Source organism: Artemia franciscana, chromosome 2, assembly GCF_032884065.1.
Source record: "Artemia franciscana chromosome 2, ASM3288406v1, whole genome shotgun sequence".
Classification (NCBI taxonomy): Eukaryota; Metazoa; Arthropoda; class Branchiopoda; order Anostraca; family Artemiidae; genus Artemia; species Artemia franciscana.
This window is the reverse complement of record NC_088864.1, coordinates 36,528,665-36,546,637: the sequence shown is the minus strand read 5'-3', so window position 1 is coordinate 36,546,637 and position 17,973 is coordinate 36,528,665. Positions and strand designations below refer to the sequence as shown.

The 17,973-nt window shown below is 34.5% G+C and overlaps 1 protein-coding gene across 3 annotated transcripts in view; it reads right to left on the bottom strand.

Moving 5' to 3' along the window:
• Positions 1-17,973, bottom strand: part of LOC136040964 (uncharacterized) — a 78,920-nt gene that overhangs the window by 52,871 nt on the left and 8,076 nt on the right. For 2 of the 3 annotated variants that reach the window (XM_065725430.1, XM_065725447.1), the window contains exon 1: positions 115-194. The exons of the other annotated variant lie outside the window; for it this stretch is intronic. The gene's annotated coding sequence lies outside the window, so the exon portion shown is untranslated. Of the gene's footprint in view, positions 1-114; positions 195-17,973 lie in introns of those variants that run through there. 3 annotated transcript variants of the gene reach the window in all.

The window sequence follows — 17,973 nt, the reverse complement described above, 5'->3', positions numbered from 1 at the left end:
ACCAATCCGATTAGAAGCAGTGCCATATTTTTATAAGATACTTCAATCGTCAGGAATATGGTGAAAGTCAGACTTTCAATGGCATTGGTGTCCTTTAAGCAAAAAATAACGTACCTAGAGCTCATGGATTCCTTATAGAGAGCTATTTATTGAATTAAATATTTGAAAAGTCATTCAGCTATTGTCAGCTGTCGCATTACAATTACGCTATAGAACTTCGCTAATAAATTTGGCTTTTTACCGACAAAACGCAATATTAATCAGTCAAATTATAAGTTGTATGGATTAATATGTGCATGTTTTATTTCAACCATTGAAATTTTTGGATTCCATACAAATAGAAATTTCCCTTTATTTTCTTTTTGTTTTAGGCTAATTTTGTTGCATGAAAGTAATTTCAGATTTGGTTCAGTTAAAATTCGGTCTCCAATGAACTGTCAAGAAAAAAGTATTCTAGTCCTTCGATGGGATTTCTATTGTGTGTGTAAAACACCAAATGAATACAGAATTTTTTTATAGAGTCACGTAGTCTCAAATATTAATGGATTTCATTACATTTTTAATTTAAATTTTTCGCAAATCCTTTTGTTACAAATCCAATGCAATGAGAAGTTAAATCAATAATTATTCTATAAATTAGATGAGACTTATTGATAAATCAAACTGAATCAAAAAGATAAGCAAATCAGGCATGAACTACCTCCCATAGAAATTTCTTTTGGCCGAGAATACCACAAGCAAGGAAGAAAAATCAAAAGGGACAAATAAAAAAGGAGAAAAACAAGAAACAAAAAAATTGAAAATCATGCAAAGGCGAAAGTTTTACTTTACTTCCCACCATGGTAGAAGAATAAAAAAATAGTGCAGAATTTTAATGATTCAGACACAACGGTGAAAAATGGCCTTCTTACATAAGGAGTTGCTCGAGTTTGCTATTTCAAATTTTCAGCTATTTTATGGTTTTATCTCCTGTCATGTTCTTGTTGGTTACTTGTTGTTTTATTTTCTCTTTTTTCTTTTCTAATTCAGTGCTCCACTTCTGTCTTGTTTTTAGTATGTTAGAAGTGAAATTTATATATGCAATATTGCAATATTTCTTCTTAAAGATCCATTAGGTTAAAAGAGAGCCCATAATTACAGCATCATCGGGCTGTAAAAATCACTTTGCAAAAAGACGGCGTTGTTCGTCTACCCTGATATTTCTTGTTCTTCACTTTCATTTTCGACTCTTTCTTTTTCTCGCTGTCGCTTGTCTTCTATCGACAGTGTATGTTCTTCACTTTCATTTTTCACACCTTCTGATTCTTGGTGTCACAGGTCATCTAAATAGATGTTTCTTTCTTTTTATTTTGGACTTCCGTTATTTCAGAGAATTTTTCGATTCTCATTGTCTTAGCTGCTCGAATTGATGTTGGTTGTCCGGGCTGGTCTCTTCCAGTCATTGGAAATTTATGTGTTTCAGGTTGTCCTCTTGATCTTGTCATATTCGATGGTTCAAAAATTTATTCATGTTCAATGAAATTATGATTTTTAATTACTGTAAATTTGCGCTTTTTCGATCCTACTATGGGCATTGTATTACTTCTTATATAAAATCAAAATTACATAATAGGAAATCCCTGCTGAGAAAATGGTAGTATTTTATCCTTAGCTAGATTTAATCTTGCTTAATTTTCGAAAATTAACGTGGTAAACTAATAAAATGTTCGAATATTTAAAGGGCTGTAAGGATTTTTTTTTGCAATTGCCATGTTTTTTTCAAAATTATCGTGCGAGATTAAGAAACGGATCTAATATTTCAATGGTTTTTGGCAAAACAAGCCTTCTAAACGCAAATGTCTTTCCTAAATTTAATCTGGTTTAATTTTTCAAAGATTAACGTGCGAGATTTATAAAACGTTCGAATATTTAAATGGTCATAAGGAGAAATTTTCGCAATCATTTGTTCAGACTAGTTAAAAGTGTAATTGCTTTACTTTCAGGAATACTACCCCCCCCCCCCCCCCACTTTCTTATGAAAAGGTTTGCAAATTAGTCCGTTTATCCATTATTTACACGCAGAATTTATCTTTGAGAAAAGAGGGAATGTTGGATTTTGGGTGTATCCGAAACGCTATTTTTTACTACAAATATATTGCTTTGCTTCCAGGGATGTTACCCCCCGCCCACACACCTTCTTAGGAAAAGGTTTGCAAATTAGGCCGTTTATCCATTATTTACATGCTGAACTTATCTTTGAGAAAAAAGGGAATGTTGAATTCTGTGTGAATCCGAAACGCTATGGGTATTAAAATGAAACTTTGGAACTGCTTAATTGTGAGTATAACATTTCTAAATTGTCAGAAAAATATACATGTATTGTTCCGATTCACTTTATCCTACTTGCAGCTGACATTTTGTCCAGCATGCTGATGCAAAGATAAATTTCATACAATTAGTACCGGTTGTACGTGAAATACGACTAGTGACAGTAATAATCTTCAGTAAATTTATGTCAATCCTTTTTTCAGAGCTGGTTAAAAGAGTCATATAGAAAGGCGAAAATAGCGAGAAGCCAGGATGGTATTGTATCATGTATCATAGTATCAGCGCTTATTAGGCGTTTTAATTAGAAATAAGAGTATTGGATCTATATTCAAGTTTTGATTGAAATATTGGAAGTAAAAAACTAAAACAATTAAATGATTCCTGGAGCTTATCCCACTCCGCTAATTAACTTCTTTGACCAAAATGCAATCGATTTGACCTATCTAGCTAAAGTGCTAATATTATTAAGAAAAGCGCAGTCTTATTTACTTTTTCGACGATTTTTTTTTCATGTTTTCAAAGAAGAAAAATCTTTTTTTTAATTATTTCCTGTTTATCAATGACTCAAATTTTGTTTTATTTGCAGATGTAGAGGGTGTATTCATGTATGTTTCTGAAAATTTTTAAACAAGAAAATCTAATCTTGAGTTAATAGATTTTAGAAAGTAAAAGAAATTTAACTATCATGGAAAAAATTTGACCTGAGCAAACGTGGCAAAACAGGAAATATAGTACATACATTATCAAAGTTTTGCATTAACTTGGCTCACATATTTACTTGATGATAAAGTTTTGAAGAGGGTATAATTGAATAAATATTAATGTAGAACATATTAAGAAGTGTAATAAACCTCTGTTTTTCGCATTCTTTTATATTAAAAACGAGCATGAATTAATTTTAAAAAAATTGAAGTAATTTGCTATATGTAAAGAACAAAGATGAAGCTTGAAACGAACAATAGTTTTGAAGTTACTTAATAATTTTTGTCTCCAAACTATTGGAACGATAAGTGTTTCCCCTTTGCCCCCCACCAAACAACGCCACTGCTATTACTAGTACTACCATAACTAATAATACTACTACTCATACTACTAGTGCTACTACTAAAACTACTACTGCTGCTAATGCTACTACCCCTATTACTACTACGACGGCTATTACTACCATTATTACTATTAAGCTACAAATACTACTATTACAACAAAAACAACTACTAATACTAATACTATTACTACTACTGCATCTACTATTAATTCTGTTGCTACTGCCACCTCTACTAGTTCTTCTATTATTACTACGACAATTCGAACGAAAGCTCTTGCAAAAATAGAAACAGCATTGATTTGACCAACAGTTTGATCCCTAGTCAAACAAAATTAGTCCCAAGTGAGGAATTCAAGTTGCATGTCAGAAAAACTAGACTTTAAATGTTCAATCCTACTTTCTAAGGCTATAATGAAAGAAAGATTGAGTTGGTTTGTCCACGTTCAGTGGATGAAGGATGACAGATTGTCGAAGGTTTTCTTTTTGGCCATCCGTGTAGGGCTAAACAGAAAGCAGGTTGTCCTCGTCTTGGGTAGGAAGATGTCAAAAATAAAGATTTAAAGGAAATAGAAACTTCCCGGGAGGGTGTAAAGAGCGAAGCCGTGAATAGATTGGGTTGGAGGAGGAGTGTGCATAGCTGTGTTGGCCTCAGGCGGCTCGGTGCTGCGGTGAGTTATTAGTAGTAGTAGTGGTAGTATTATTACTTTTACTGCAACAAGTAATGCTCCTAAGGAAGTATTATTCTTGAAAGATGCAAACTACCGGTTCTAGTCCTACTTTTCTACCGCTACTACTGCTAAAATTCATGCAAAATTTCTTGCGCAAGTGCAAACTACTACCACTAACCTAACTACTACGAAAGTTAAAATAATTTGGGTGCAGTTCCGACCACTCTTACTGCTAGTGCTACTCGTACAACTTTTATTATTATTATTATTACTACTACTACTACTATTACTGCTACTAGTAATACTACTACTGCTACTTTTACTACTACTACTACTACTACTACTATTACTTCTACTGCTGCTACTATTACTATTACTACTACTTCTACTACTACTACTACTACTACTACTATCACTGATAATAATACTACTACTACTACTACTACTACTACTACTACTGATGGTACTAATGCTGCTAGTGCTTCTGCTGCTTCGTACTACTGCTAGTTTTGCTATTACCTTAGGTATTATTAATAGTACCTTATCTAATAGGCCTACTACTGCTACTACTATAATACAACTTTTTACTATTATTAATAGTGATGCTACTACTTCTACTATTACTAATTCTACTACCATTATTAATGCTACTTTTGCCACCACTACCGCTACTGCTATCATTATTACTGCTGCTAATACTACTACTGCTACTACTACTACCACTGTTGCTACTACTACTAGTAGTACAACTACAACTACTACAGTTACTACTACTACTTCTACAAACACTGCTACTACAGCAGCTACATTTATGTGAGTCCTTGAAGTGATCTATTTAACAGTGATACATTTATGTGAGTACTTGGGTTAATCTATTTAAACTGACACAAAGGGGTAAACTATTGGAGCTACTAGTCTCTCAAGACGTTATTACGTGCACCTGGGCAATGCAGTAGTGCCCCTGGATAGTACACCTACATCAAAGCGAATTTTTTCTAAGAGGAGAAGGTGTCTGTTACATAATATGGAGGGTTTACGTGCTATATAGTAACGATGAACAAGTGGGATGTGACCCAATTTTGCCTGACTTGATGGATTTATTTGGGGTGAGGTAATCTCTCGTGACTTGGTAGATTTATTGGGATTAATGTAATGGCAGTTCACACGTGGCTGTTACGTAATGACGATGTACATATGGGATCGCACATAATACCTTAAGATCAATGGGTTTTCCTTTTTTCTGTGGGAACATTTTTTAACTAAAAATTTTTGTCCAAAAAAAGACTCGAAAGTGATTCCTCCTCAACAGAATGGAGTGCTAATCAATTGGATTTTGAAAGTCATTCCAACCTTTTGATTTGGCTAATATAGTTTACATGATAACCTATTGCAAACAAAGAGGATCCCCTGTTCATGCATACTAGAATGATTAAATGAATTGCCTGTTCCCATATGGCTGCAATAATGACATACAGACATGAAAATCGATTGCTAGAAATTGCTTAGATATTCTATGCACCCGTTTGTTAAGTAATACTTCAAAGGTGAATCACATAATATCAAAGAGTGTTATCACATAATATCACATAATGTGGGTCGCTCTTAGCGCATATTTTTAGCAGTAGCATATTTTACTCCATTGAAACTTGAAAATGCTATCAGAGATAAAATAAAAGCGAGAGTATTATTATGCCTAGAATATGGCACACCTTCATATATGGTCAGTCTTTCCTTTTCCTCTTCATTACAATGAATTTAGCACATATATTAGTATCAATCTTGAACGAACAAAACCAAAGTTTGAAACATTGACTACATATATTCTTTGATGTTCAAATATCAAAGTCCTTTTCCTTTTAAAAGGACTTTACTGGGTTTGAGAGAATCGGTTGTGTTATTCTGTGTCACACTCAATGGCTAAAACAAAGCACCCTCTAGCAGGCATTATTTAACATATGGAATTTTTCGGACATTTTCCCGCAAAAACATTTGTTTACATTAGAATCAGTCGCTTAACCTTAATCAAAAAATCACCATTAACGTTTCATCTGATGACTCTTACCAATTGAGGCCAGCTCGGCACAGTTTACCAGCCCTGATGGCACTTCTCTGGCGCAAATTATCACATGTAAAAGTTTCTCAACTCTTTTTCAAACAAATTAGCTTTAAAACTTAAAATGACTATTATTTTTTATTTGAACAACAAAAACTGATTTTATACTGATTTAACTGATAATGCTTACTGCGGCCACTACGCTAAGTGAATCTAAAGTAAACTTAACTTGAACGCAGTTATTTGAATCTTGATAAATTCCCACCTCGTATGTCTCTAACTCTAGACACTTGAGGTGATCAAAACGTGTCATAATATATAAGTGAAAATGAATGGATGGCAGAAGTAGGAATTTGACATTTTGTAAGAATAATCCCTGATTTTGTACAATGTATTTTTGTTTGTAAGAATTATTTTTGGTTTTGTAAGAAGGCTTTTTGTGTTTTCTAATAAGAATTTGTGATTCTTTAGGATGCATTTTCGTTTTGTATGAATTATTTTTTTTTTTATAAGAAGTATCTTTAGTTTTTTAACAAATATTTGATTTGTAGGATCAGTTTGTAATTATTAGGATGTATTTTTGTTTTGTAAGAATTATTTTATGTTTCGCAACAAGTACTTTGTATTTTATGATAAAAATTGGATGTATTTTGTTTTGTAAGAATTATTTTTCTTTGTAAGAGGTAATTTTTGTTTTGGAAAAATAATTTCTGATTTCCTAGGATGTAGTTTTGTTTTGTAAAAATTATTTTTTGCTTTGTAAAATGTATTTTTTAAGAATTTCTGATGAAGAATTTGTGATTTTTTAGGATATATTTTTGTTTGATAAGAATTATTTTTGTTTTGTAAGAATTATTTTTTGATTAATCTTTGACTTTTTAGGATGGATTTTGTTTTGTAAGGATTAACCTTTGTAAGATAATTTTTTATTTTGTAATAAGAATTTGTGATATCTTTGGATGTGTTTGGTCTTGTAAGATTTATTTTTGATTTTGTAAGAATTATTTTTTATTTTGCAAGAAGAATTTGCGATGTTTTAGGATGTCCTTTTGTTTTGAAAGAATTATTTTTTGTTTTTTAACAAGTTTTGTTTTTGTTTTGCAACAAGTATTTTGCATTTCGTAACACGTGTTTTGTATTTTTTAAGAATAGTTTGTGGGTGTTTAGGATGTGTATTTGTTTTGTGAGAATAATTGTTCGTTTTGTAAGAAGTATTTTTAGTTTTGTAAGAAGTATTTTTTATTTTTAAGAAACCTCAACAAAAGATCATCCAAGATTGATAAATAAAATGAAGTAAGACTATAAATTCATTAAAATAAAACAGAACAAAATACTTAAACATAAGTTTTCAAAGCTAATCTTGCTTTTTTAACAGCTTGCCTCAAAGGCCTTTTTGTACCTGGTTCAATACTACAAAGATCATTATTAATTAAATTTAAGCATAAAGAATTTATTGAGTCCTCCCCCCAAGTCCCTATTAAAAGAAATATTATTATTTATGTTAAGACTAATTTCTATTGATACCCGAACTACCTGTCTTACCCCAGATAATTACTAATGAGAGAAGATTTTTCAAAAAGTCTTATGAGAAAGGGATTATTAAATATATGCTAAGCTAAAGCAGAATAAAAGGAGTTATTAGATCTATTTTAGAACTATTCTGATGGGTTCTACCAATATAGCAATTGCCACAGTCGCATGGTATTTGATAAACACGTCTTTGGCGAGTAGCTGGGGTTTTAACTTTACTTGAGTTTGGTCAAGTAAAGTTAAAACCCCATAATCTCACTCATAAATCATAATTTATGATTTAAAAATTATTACTGAAAACAACATAAAGGTTGTTTTTTGTGCAAACATTTTTTTATTTTGTTCTGATTTTTCGAATGTACGGAAGATAGATTATATTGGAGGCTTGTCAGAAGCCTCACATTGTGAAATATCTCCAATTTTACGGGAATGTGTTTTTAGTCTACAGTTAATTAGATTATTGATAAAAGGAACGCGTTATTCATTACCAAAAAGAATACCTCTGATAAAAATTTATCTCTGCGTTTATATACGAATCGGATCAAATGTTCAGGGCACGATCAGTGACTGCTAAATTAACTTGTGGGGGGGATGATTTGAATTAAAATGTAGATACATTTGGTTTTGTGTTGGCTTTCTATAGATAATAAAATTCAGTTTTTTCAGTATTGTAATTAAATTATCGTCGGTGTCAAGCGGAAACCACGTATCTGGTCAAATTTATGATTTCCACTTTTTGACACAGCTCTACTCGCCAAAACATTCTGCGTCGAACGGTGCGTATCTTGGTCCCCTTCGACTCATAATTCGGGAGATACAACCAAGTTGTAAACCACGTATCTCGGATTAACATAAGGGGCTGTCAAGCGGAAACCACATATCTCGCAGCTTTCTCCACATGATATTATTTGCCTCCGGAAGAAAAGAGTCGTTAGCAGTGAAATAACAATAACACAATCACATGTAAGATAGTTATTGTTCCTACTGAACTGCTAACGTTAGTTAACACATTTATAGGCAAGCTTGTTGATTAGGAAAAAGGGTTATACTATAACCGTTGTATATTTGACAGGTCAGTCCAGAATAAAATTCTAGGTTCATAGCATAGACTTGTATTATATTTCCTGCTAGAAATGGGGCATTTCGTCTCTCACAGAGTTCGTATTCAGAAAAATCTGAATCTCTTAATGACAAAAGTGGTTGCGTAGCATGCTACATTCGTGTCTTGTTTACTTTTATTTGAATTAAAATGGAATAGTTGTGGTCATCAAGTCATTGCTAATTATAGAAAAATCCAAGACAGATAGTCCAATTGAGTGAGAAGAAAACTATAATAAGATCTTTTTGTCCTATTGGGAGCTTGGCAATGCAATCAGAGAGAAAGATTATTTGTGTGTCCACTCTCATTGTGAACCTGTTTCAGAGCAGACTCTAAAAGCAGAAACAGGAAGAAGAAAGAACACTGTTAGGTACTTTATGCCCCATGACAAAGGAAACAAGAAGAAAGTTTGTCTGAAATTCTTTTGTGCAACCCTTGAGCTTGGGGAATCTGCTGTTAGAAATGCAGCTAAGAACAATGATCTGGAATTTTCTCAAAGAAAGGATAAGAAATAAGACCCTACCAATTAGATACCCAGGGATGTCTATAACCATGTAAGAAAGCAGATAAGAGACTTAACTGCTCTGGAATCTCATTACTGCCGTCTTTCTACAACCAAGAAGTATCTGCCTCAAAACTTCAAAAATAAGTTGAACCTGTTCAGGCTGTACACCAAACACTGCAGAAAAAGGGAAAAGCCCATCCTTTTGCGTGGAACCTTCATGAACATCTTCAATGAGTTTGACTTCAGCTTCCATAAACCGAGGAAGGATAAGTGCGTGCTCTGTGAAATGGTGTAGTCTGCCCAGAATATGACAGAAAGTGAAAAGTTGGATTACACGAACCACATAACAGAGAAGAAGGCAACCAGGCACTATGCGAAAGCCACCCGCCAACGTGCTAAAGCTGAGCAGTCTCATGTTGATACGTGCTTTGATCTAGAAAAAGTACCTTTCACACCACACGGACAAGGAATGTTGATTTGATTCTCTCAAAATATGCTTGCTTCAATTTTACAGTTTACGAGAATGTGACTAAGAATGGATAATGCTTCTTCTGGGAGCAGAAGAACGGAAACCGAGGGGCAAACGAAATAGCAACCTGTCTTTTGTGGTGAATTAGGGAAATGGATAGTAGAGGTAGTGTCAAGACAATAAGCCTATCCTGTGACTGCTGCGGTGGTCAAAATGGAAACCACCAAATGCTTGCGATGCTCTTTTCAATTCTTCAGCAATGTAAAAGCATAAAAGATAATTAAGCTGAAATTCCTTCTTTCGGGTAATTCGCTAATGACTGTAGATAGCACGCATTCCGTGATTGAAAACAATGTAAGAGGAATCACAGTGTACGCGCCAAGTCAATGGATGACTCTGCTCCAAACTGCAAGGAAAAATCCAGATCCCTAGATTGTCGAGGTACTGTCGTTAAAAGACTTCTTAGACCGAAAGGCAGCCCAAGATGCCATTATCCGATTGGCCATGCAGGATACAAAGAAACGTAAAATTCCTTGGAGTAAACTGAGGTCGTTAAAGTTCACACGAAACTCGTCAGTTGTAAAGTTTCATACTGCCTTCACGGAAATAGATGAAAGGCAAGCTGAATTTGTCCGTAAGAAGAAAGTGCTAAAGGCAGCTTACGCTAAGGAAATCCCTGTTTCGGAATTGAACAAGTGAGACCTTGTGGCCCTTTGCTAGAAGAAGGTGATCCCCCAGCCATTCCATTATGAATATGAAAATTTGAAAAGTTTGAAGGGTGTGAAAGATGTGCTTCTTGAGATTGATGAAAATGGAGAAGGGAGAAGAAGACGAATCGTCTGAAGAATTGCTGATGGCTGAGTGATTTACAATCTGTACTTTTTGTGTTCGAATTTTGGATAAAAAACAGCTTAGCTGAATTACACGGTTTTCCGAGATACGCGTTTTCCGCTTGGCACTCTGCCATAAGGCTATTAGAAATTTTGTCAAGCGGAAACAAGATATCGGCGTTTCTGTCAGAACTGCTTTAGTTGAGTTGTTTTGGTTCTTCCCACGAGATCCGCCATAAAAAGTTGGCTATCTAACGTAAACGTTCCAACAGCACAACTACTAACGAAAAAAAGTTATTATGTTTCTTTCACCTTCTGAAATATTTTGAAAAAGGGAGATACGTGGTTTCCGCTTGACACTGACGAATCTAAAAACGGTAGTTTATTTTCAATTTAAATTTCTAGGGTAAACTACAAATTTCTATCATAGGTGTTAAGATGATCTAAGAAACCCTGAAGTCGCTATTTATTTATTTTGTTCTCAAGAAATATTTTTTGTTTAGCATGAAGTATTTTGTATTTTGAAAGAAAAATTTGTGATCTCTTAGGATGTTTATTGTTCTATGAGAATTATTTTTTTGTTCTGTAAAAAGTTTATCTTTTGTGCAACAAGTATTTTGTGTTTCGTAAGAACAGTAGCAATAGCTTAGGATGAATTTTTGTTTTGTAAGAATTTGTTTTGTATTTTGTAAGACAGTCTCTGATTTTGTCAGGTATTTTTGTTTTATTTAGGACGAAGTAATTGTTTTATTTAGGACGAAGGAAAGAAATATTTAGGACGTATCTTGATTTGTAAGAATTATATTTTGTTTCGTAAGAAGTATTTTTGTTTTATAACAAGAATTTGTTATTACTTAGGATGTATTTTGTGTTTGGAAGAATTTTTTCGTTTTTTAGGAGTATTTTGTATTTTTTTTTTAAATAGAATTGTTATATTTTAGAATGTCTGCTGGAGGGTGTAATAGGGCTGCTAAATTGTGCCACGCTGGCTTAAACTCCCAAGACTCATCAGAAGAGACTTTATTAGGGATTTTTCATTAAGTTTAAACGATCGATTCTAGTGTAAACGGATATTTTTGTAGGAAAAAGTCTGAAAAGTATTTAAGTTTGGTAGTGCACGTAAGAGGGTGTCAGACGCTAGCCATTGAGTGACAAAAACTGGGACTTGCCATGGAACATTGCAATCTAGCAATGAAATAGCAACTTTCCATTGTTCAGATTTAAAACAATGGTCAATTTTAGTTTATAAAGTTATTTTTGTGGGAAAAAGGTTTAAAAATCCTTAGGCGTGATTATATGCTCCAGAAGAGTGCCATCGAAGATGGCACATTGTGCCACGCTGTCCTGTGGTGGAACTCATCTGAAGAAATTCTAATATTTTTTTTTCCTTAAGTTTTAAGGATTGATCCTAGTGTAAACGAATATTTGAGTGCGAGAATGTCCGAAAAAAGCCATATGTGAGATAAAGCCTGCTACAGGATGCCGTGTGTCAGCTATTCAGTGTCACAGGTTCGAAAGTGCAATGCGGCATCGCAATCTAACACTTAAATGGCACCGCTGTCCAAATAAAAACAATGGTTATTTTTAGTTTATAAACTTATTTGTGAGAGAAAAATGTTGAAAAACCCTTGGGTGTGATAAAACGCTCTCAGGTGTCCTCGGGGCTCGTACATGTTGCAACACTGGCCTCAATTCGTAGTAGTTATCACAAGAAACGGTAATGCGGATTTGTTCATTAAGTTTAAACGATCGATTCTAGTGTAAAAAAATATTTTTGCAGGAAAATGCCATATGTCTGACAATGCCAACTAGAGGGTGCCATGTGTCAGCCATTCAATGCAACACGCTGGGAATAGCATTAGAACATCACAATCTAGCAATGAAATGGCTATTCAACTTCCAGTATTCAAATAGAAAGAATGATCATTTTTTAGTTTCTAAATTCATTTTCGAAATAAAAAGGTTGAAAAACTATAAGTTTGATATTGTTCTTCCCCAGAAGGCGTCATAGGACCGGTAAATTATGCCATACTGGCTTCGATTGCTAGGAGTTATCAGAAGAAACTCCAAGGGAGAGTTTTTCATTAAGTTTAAACGATTGATTCAAGGATAAACGAATATTTTTGCAGGAAAATACTGAAAAATGCTATAGGTGTGATAATCCCTGCAAGAGGGTGCTTCCCGTCAGCCACTCAGTGTCACAGACTAGGATTTGCCGTGGACAATTGCAGTTTAGCAATGAAATGGCAAGTTTCCACTGTTCAAATAAAAACAATGGTAATTTTTTTAGTTTATGAATTTATTTCAGAGAGAAAAGGGTTAAAAATCCTTTTGTTTGATGATATATCCTCCAGAGGGTGTAATCAGGGGTGGTATATTGTGCCACGCTGACCTTAATTGCTAAAAGTCATCAGAAGACACGCTAATGGGGGTTTTTCATTAAGTTTCACCGATTGATTCAAGTGTAACCGAATATTTTTGCAGGACAATGCCCGATAACACAAGCTAAAGGGTGCTGTGTGTCAGCCATTCAGCGTCAGAGGCTGGGTATTGAGGGTGTCCTAGGGCTGGTACATTGTACCACACTGGCCTTAATTTCTATCATCAGAACAAACGCTATTAGGGATGTTTTTATTAATTTTAACTGATTGATTCTAGTGTAAACAGAAATTTTTGCAGAAAAATGCCTAAGAAATGGCATATGGAAGATAATTCCTGCTAAATGTTGCCGTGTGTCAGCCATTCAGTGTCATAGGCAGGGAATTACCATGGAACGTCGCAATCTAGCAATGAAATGGCAAGTTTCCACTGTTCAAATAAAAAAGGTCAATTTTTTAGTTTTTAAATTTATTTCTGACAGAAGAAGGTTGAAAAACCCTTAGGCGTGATAATAGACTCCTCAGAGGGTGTCATGGGGGGTAGTATACTGTACCACACTTGCCTCAATTGCAAGGATTCATCAGAAAAAACACTAATGAGGTTTTATCACTAAATTTAAACGATCGATATTAGTGTAAACAAATATTTTTATGGGAAAATGTCCGAAAAATGCCATATGTGCAATAAAGCAGACAACAGAGTCTCTCAAACCCTGTAAAGCTCTTTTAGAAGATACTAGATTTTTTTAACAGAAAATTATAGCTATTTAACGAACGCCAAGTAAAGACGTTGATGTTTGAACATTGAAGAATCTATATAATAAATGTTTCAAACAGCGGTTTTGTTCGTTCAAGATCGTCTTTAATATATGTGCTAAATTAAAAAGAGGAAAAGAAAAGATTTTGGATCATATGTGAAGATGTATCATATTCTAGTTCCAATAGAGTAAAAGACTGTTGCTAAGAATATGCGCTAAGAGCAACACGTATCATTATCTGATAACGCTCTCTAAAGCATTATTTAACAAGCAGGTGCATATCAAATTTTTGCAAATTCTATTAATCGATTCTCACCTCTGCTTATCATTATTAAAGTCATATGGAAATATGTAATTCATTTAGTCTTTCTAGCATACGTGAATAGGGAATTCTGCCTGCGTGCAATGGTTATCGCGCAAAATGTATTTGCCGAATCAAAATGTTAGAATGATTTTCATAGTCCAATTGGGTAGCGCTCAATTCTATTGAGGCGGAATCCCTCACCTGTCCCAATGTGGACAAAAAAGTTTAGTTTATAAATCTTCTCTGGAAAATAACATTAGAAGAAAATGAAATTCTTAAAGTATTATGTAGCATCCCACGTGTACATCGTCACTACGTAACAGGCATGTGCGCACTGCTATTACATAATTACCAACAAATCAACCAATTCACGTAAGATTACCTCAAACCCAATAAATCTATCAAGTCACGCAATATTGCGTCATATCCCGCGTTTGGATCTTTATTACATAACACCATCATCTGTGACCCCCCCCCCAGTTACAACCGAAACTTTCCGGCCTGTCTAATGGACTTTAACAAGTCTTACTATGTAACCTCCCAAAACTTATTGCACAACAACCAAAGTAACCCTCTCTGTTATGTAACAGACACTGCATCTCTTAGAAAACATTCCCTGTGACGTAGGTGTACTATAGACTGCTACTATATTATTTTACAGATGTGGATAATAGCTTCTTGAGAGACTAGTTTACCCCTATGTGTCTGTTTAAATAGATTGACCCATCGCTACTGATGCTCTTGCAAAAATGAAAACTACTATTATTATGACTTTTAATTCTGCTAGTGCTGTTACTAGTACTATTACTACTACTACTACTAATACCTTACTACTAATGCAACTACTGCTGCTACTATTACTACCAAACCTAGACTACTAGGTCTACTACTGCTAAGGCTACTATTACGTATATCGCTACTACTACTGTTAAAAATACTAAAAGTCATGCAGAAGTTCTAGTAAAATTTCAAACTACTAGGATTAGCAATACTGCTACTACTAATATTGCTGCTGCTACTACTTCTAATGCTACCACTACTATTGTTGCCACAACTACGACTACGACTACTGCTACAGCTACCATTACCACTACTACTATTAAAGATCAAGCAGAAGCTTTTTTAAATATCCAAACAACTACAACTACTACTAACACTACCACTACAACAACAACTACTATTATTTTTATTATTATTATTACTTCTACTAGTGTTGCTACTACCCATTAATACTACTATTAGTACTACTACTACTAATACTACTAAAGTCTTGCTTAAGTCTTTGTAAAAGTTCTAGCTACTACACCCACTACTACTACTGATACTACTACCACCACTACGACTATTACTATTATTATTACTACTAATACCACCGCTACTACTACTGCTACTTCTACTACTACTACTGCTGCTGCTGCTGCTACTTTTATTCTTACTACTACTAAAAATCATAAAAAGGCTCTTGAAAAAAATGACACCTCAAAAACTAACTGCTACTACTACAGATGAAATCATCTGGGAGGAATTACTACTGCTATTACCAATACAACTACTGCCACTACTTTTATTACCACTACTAGCACTACCACTACTACTGTTCTTGCAGCTACTATTTCCGAGTACTAACAGTAGTAGAAGTAGTCAATCATGAATAGTAGTAGAAGTAGACCACCACTTCAAACTAACACTAATAGTAGTAGTGGTAGTTTGCATTTCTGTGAGAGCTATTGCAGCACTTGTATCAGTATTATTTGAGATAGTACTCGTAGTGACAACATTAGTAGTAGTAGTAGTAGCAGTAGTTGAAGTAGTATAATTTTGTATTTTCCAAGAGCTTCCGTTGGACTACCCGAGCACACATGTCTGCTAAAGAGAGTAAGCGAATTTGTAAAAATCAATTCTTAGTAGCACACCATATGACCCAGAGTATTAACCAGGGTTTAGCAACACGCTAGAAGGGGCAAGACGGCAGATAAAGTTCAGGGTTAGGATGGCAAACTTTGAAATTAGCCTTATATAAATCAATAAAAGACAGACATATGGATAGTAAGGTGGTTAAGAATTACTATTGGAGCATACTGAAGATATGGAAAAACTAAGCCTAGGAGCCTAATATAGAAAAGTGAAAAGCAAGATAGTTCTCGAGACGCTAGCTGAAGTTATTATCTGTGGTTGGAATGTTAGATGTTTTAAAATTGGATTAATCGAAGTCATTTAAATTAGAAAACCATGAAGTAATAAAAGCATGAAATGCTCAGGTTCCATATTTTCGACATAATAAATTAAATTAGGTATTCTCTTCTTAGACCACGCTGCCGTTCCCTATATATCCGGCGTATTGTCGACGTAACACCTTAATTTGATCGTCATAAAACGGCAGTGTGGTATAAGAAAAGAATACCTAATTGAAGGTGTTACGTCGAAAATACGTCGTATATGTGGGGAAATGAGATCAACCAAGTGAACAACTATAAAATTAACATTTAGTTTGCAATTAGAAGACACGGAAGGCTTTGCCATCTTCATTGGAAACTTGCTTTACTTTTGGGCAAGATTAAAGAAGAAAATTTACATCAAGGATCTGAATAATCTTTTTCGGTGAACTCTTTTATTTTAGTAATTCTACTGATGATGATCGTTGTTAGTGTGACTGAAGAAAATCTGCGCTTTTGTACCTATTTTTTTTTCACTGTCGAAATAAGCGAATTTATCCCCATTTGGACATTTATTTGTAGGCTGCATATCATAAGTAATCTAAGAAAAATGTTATACAAACTTCCTAGAAAAAATTTCTATCTAAACTATTTGTACTTATGAAAAACCACAAGCGTGGAATTATGTAAGGGATAAGACCACAATTCACTTTTGCGAAGATTCTCCAATAAAATATTGCAGCACTCCCCTATCCATGCTAAGCTAAGGATCTTGAAGCATGCCTTCTATGCAATACAACACAAAATCCCGTAGGGGATGAACCCCTGGTTGCCTAAAATGCGTTTCAGGAACTAAAAGTAGTACTCTAACTAGGGCAAGTAGCATACCCCGCTAAATGCCGTCTTCTCTATTAAATGAGCTAGAAAGAATTAAGTTTCCGGATATTGCTCTATAGCCTTTGTATGTTTTTCAATTTTTCTTCTAAGTAAAATTTTTGTCACCAAATCATTTCGAAATGAAATTAAATAATAAAAACAGGTTTTTCTAATGAAAGTAAGGAGCGGCATTAAAACTTGAAGCCAACAGAAATCATTCTGTATATGAAAGAGGCTATCCCCTCCTCAACGCCTCGCTCTTTACGCTAAAGTTTTCTATTGTCGTAAAAAATGGAGCTGCGAGAAAGAGTCAAACTTTAGCCTAAAGAGCAAGGCGTTGAGGAGGGGACAGCCCTAAGTTTTAATGTCACTCCTTACTTTCAGTAGAAAAAACCTATTTTCTTACATTTAATTTCTTACTTTTTTTAAAATAACTCCAGGGAGTCTAACCCCGCTTCCACGGAGAAATCCCCTCCCTATGGAGATGTCCTTTGGACAATTCAATCCTGGTGAAAATTTATCCTGGACAATTACTCTTAACCATTCCGCGCGTAAAATTGAGACGGAAAAGAGAAAACAAGAAATATAAAAATAATTTTGGATCAAAACTCTGGCAAATTCCTGCAGTGTATAATTTCCTCTGGCAAGTTAACTCCTTGAAAACTTCCCTTCCCATGGAAAGATCCCCGGAAGAAAATTTGTCTTTCCCGAATCCAACATTGTACGCATGCATCCCAATAACAAATACTATGTGCAAACAATGGGCACATTTGATAACTTAAAGACCTTTCCTCTGGGGCTGTGGGGGGTGACAATTTATAACCCAAGGGATAGCTATTGGGCCTTTCAACTATGATGAACAAAACGGCTATCTCAAGATTTTGATCAGACGAATTTGGGAAAAGTGGCGGAGGAGGTGGCCTAGTTGCCCTTCAATTTTTTAGTCACTTAAAGAGAGCCCTAGAACGTTTAATTTCCGTTTGGCTGAGCCCTTTTCT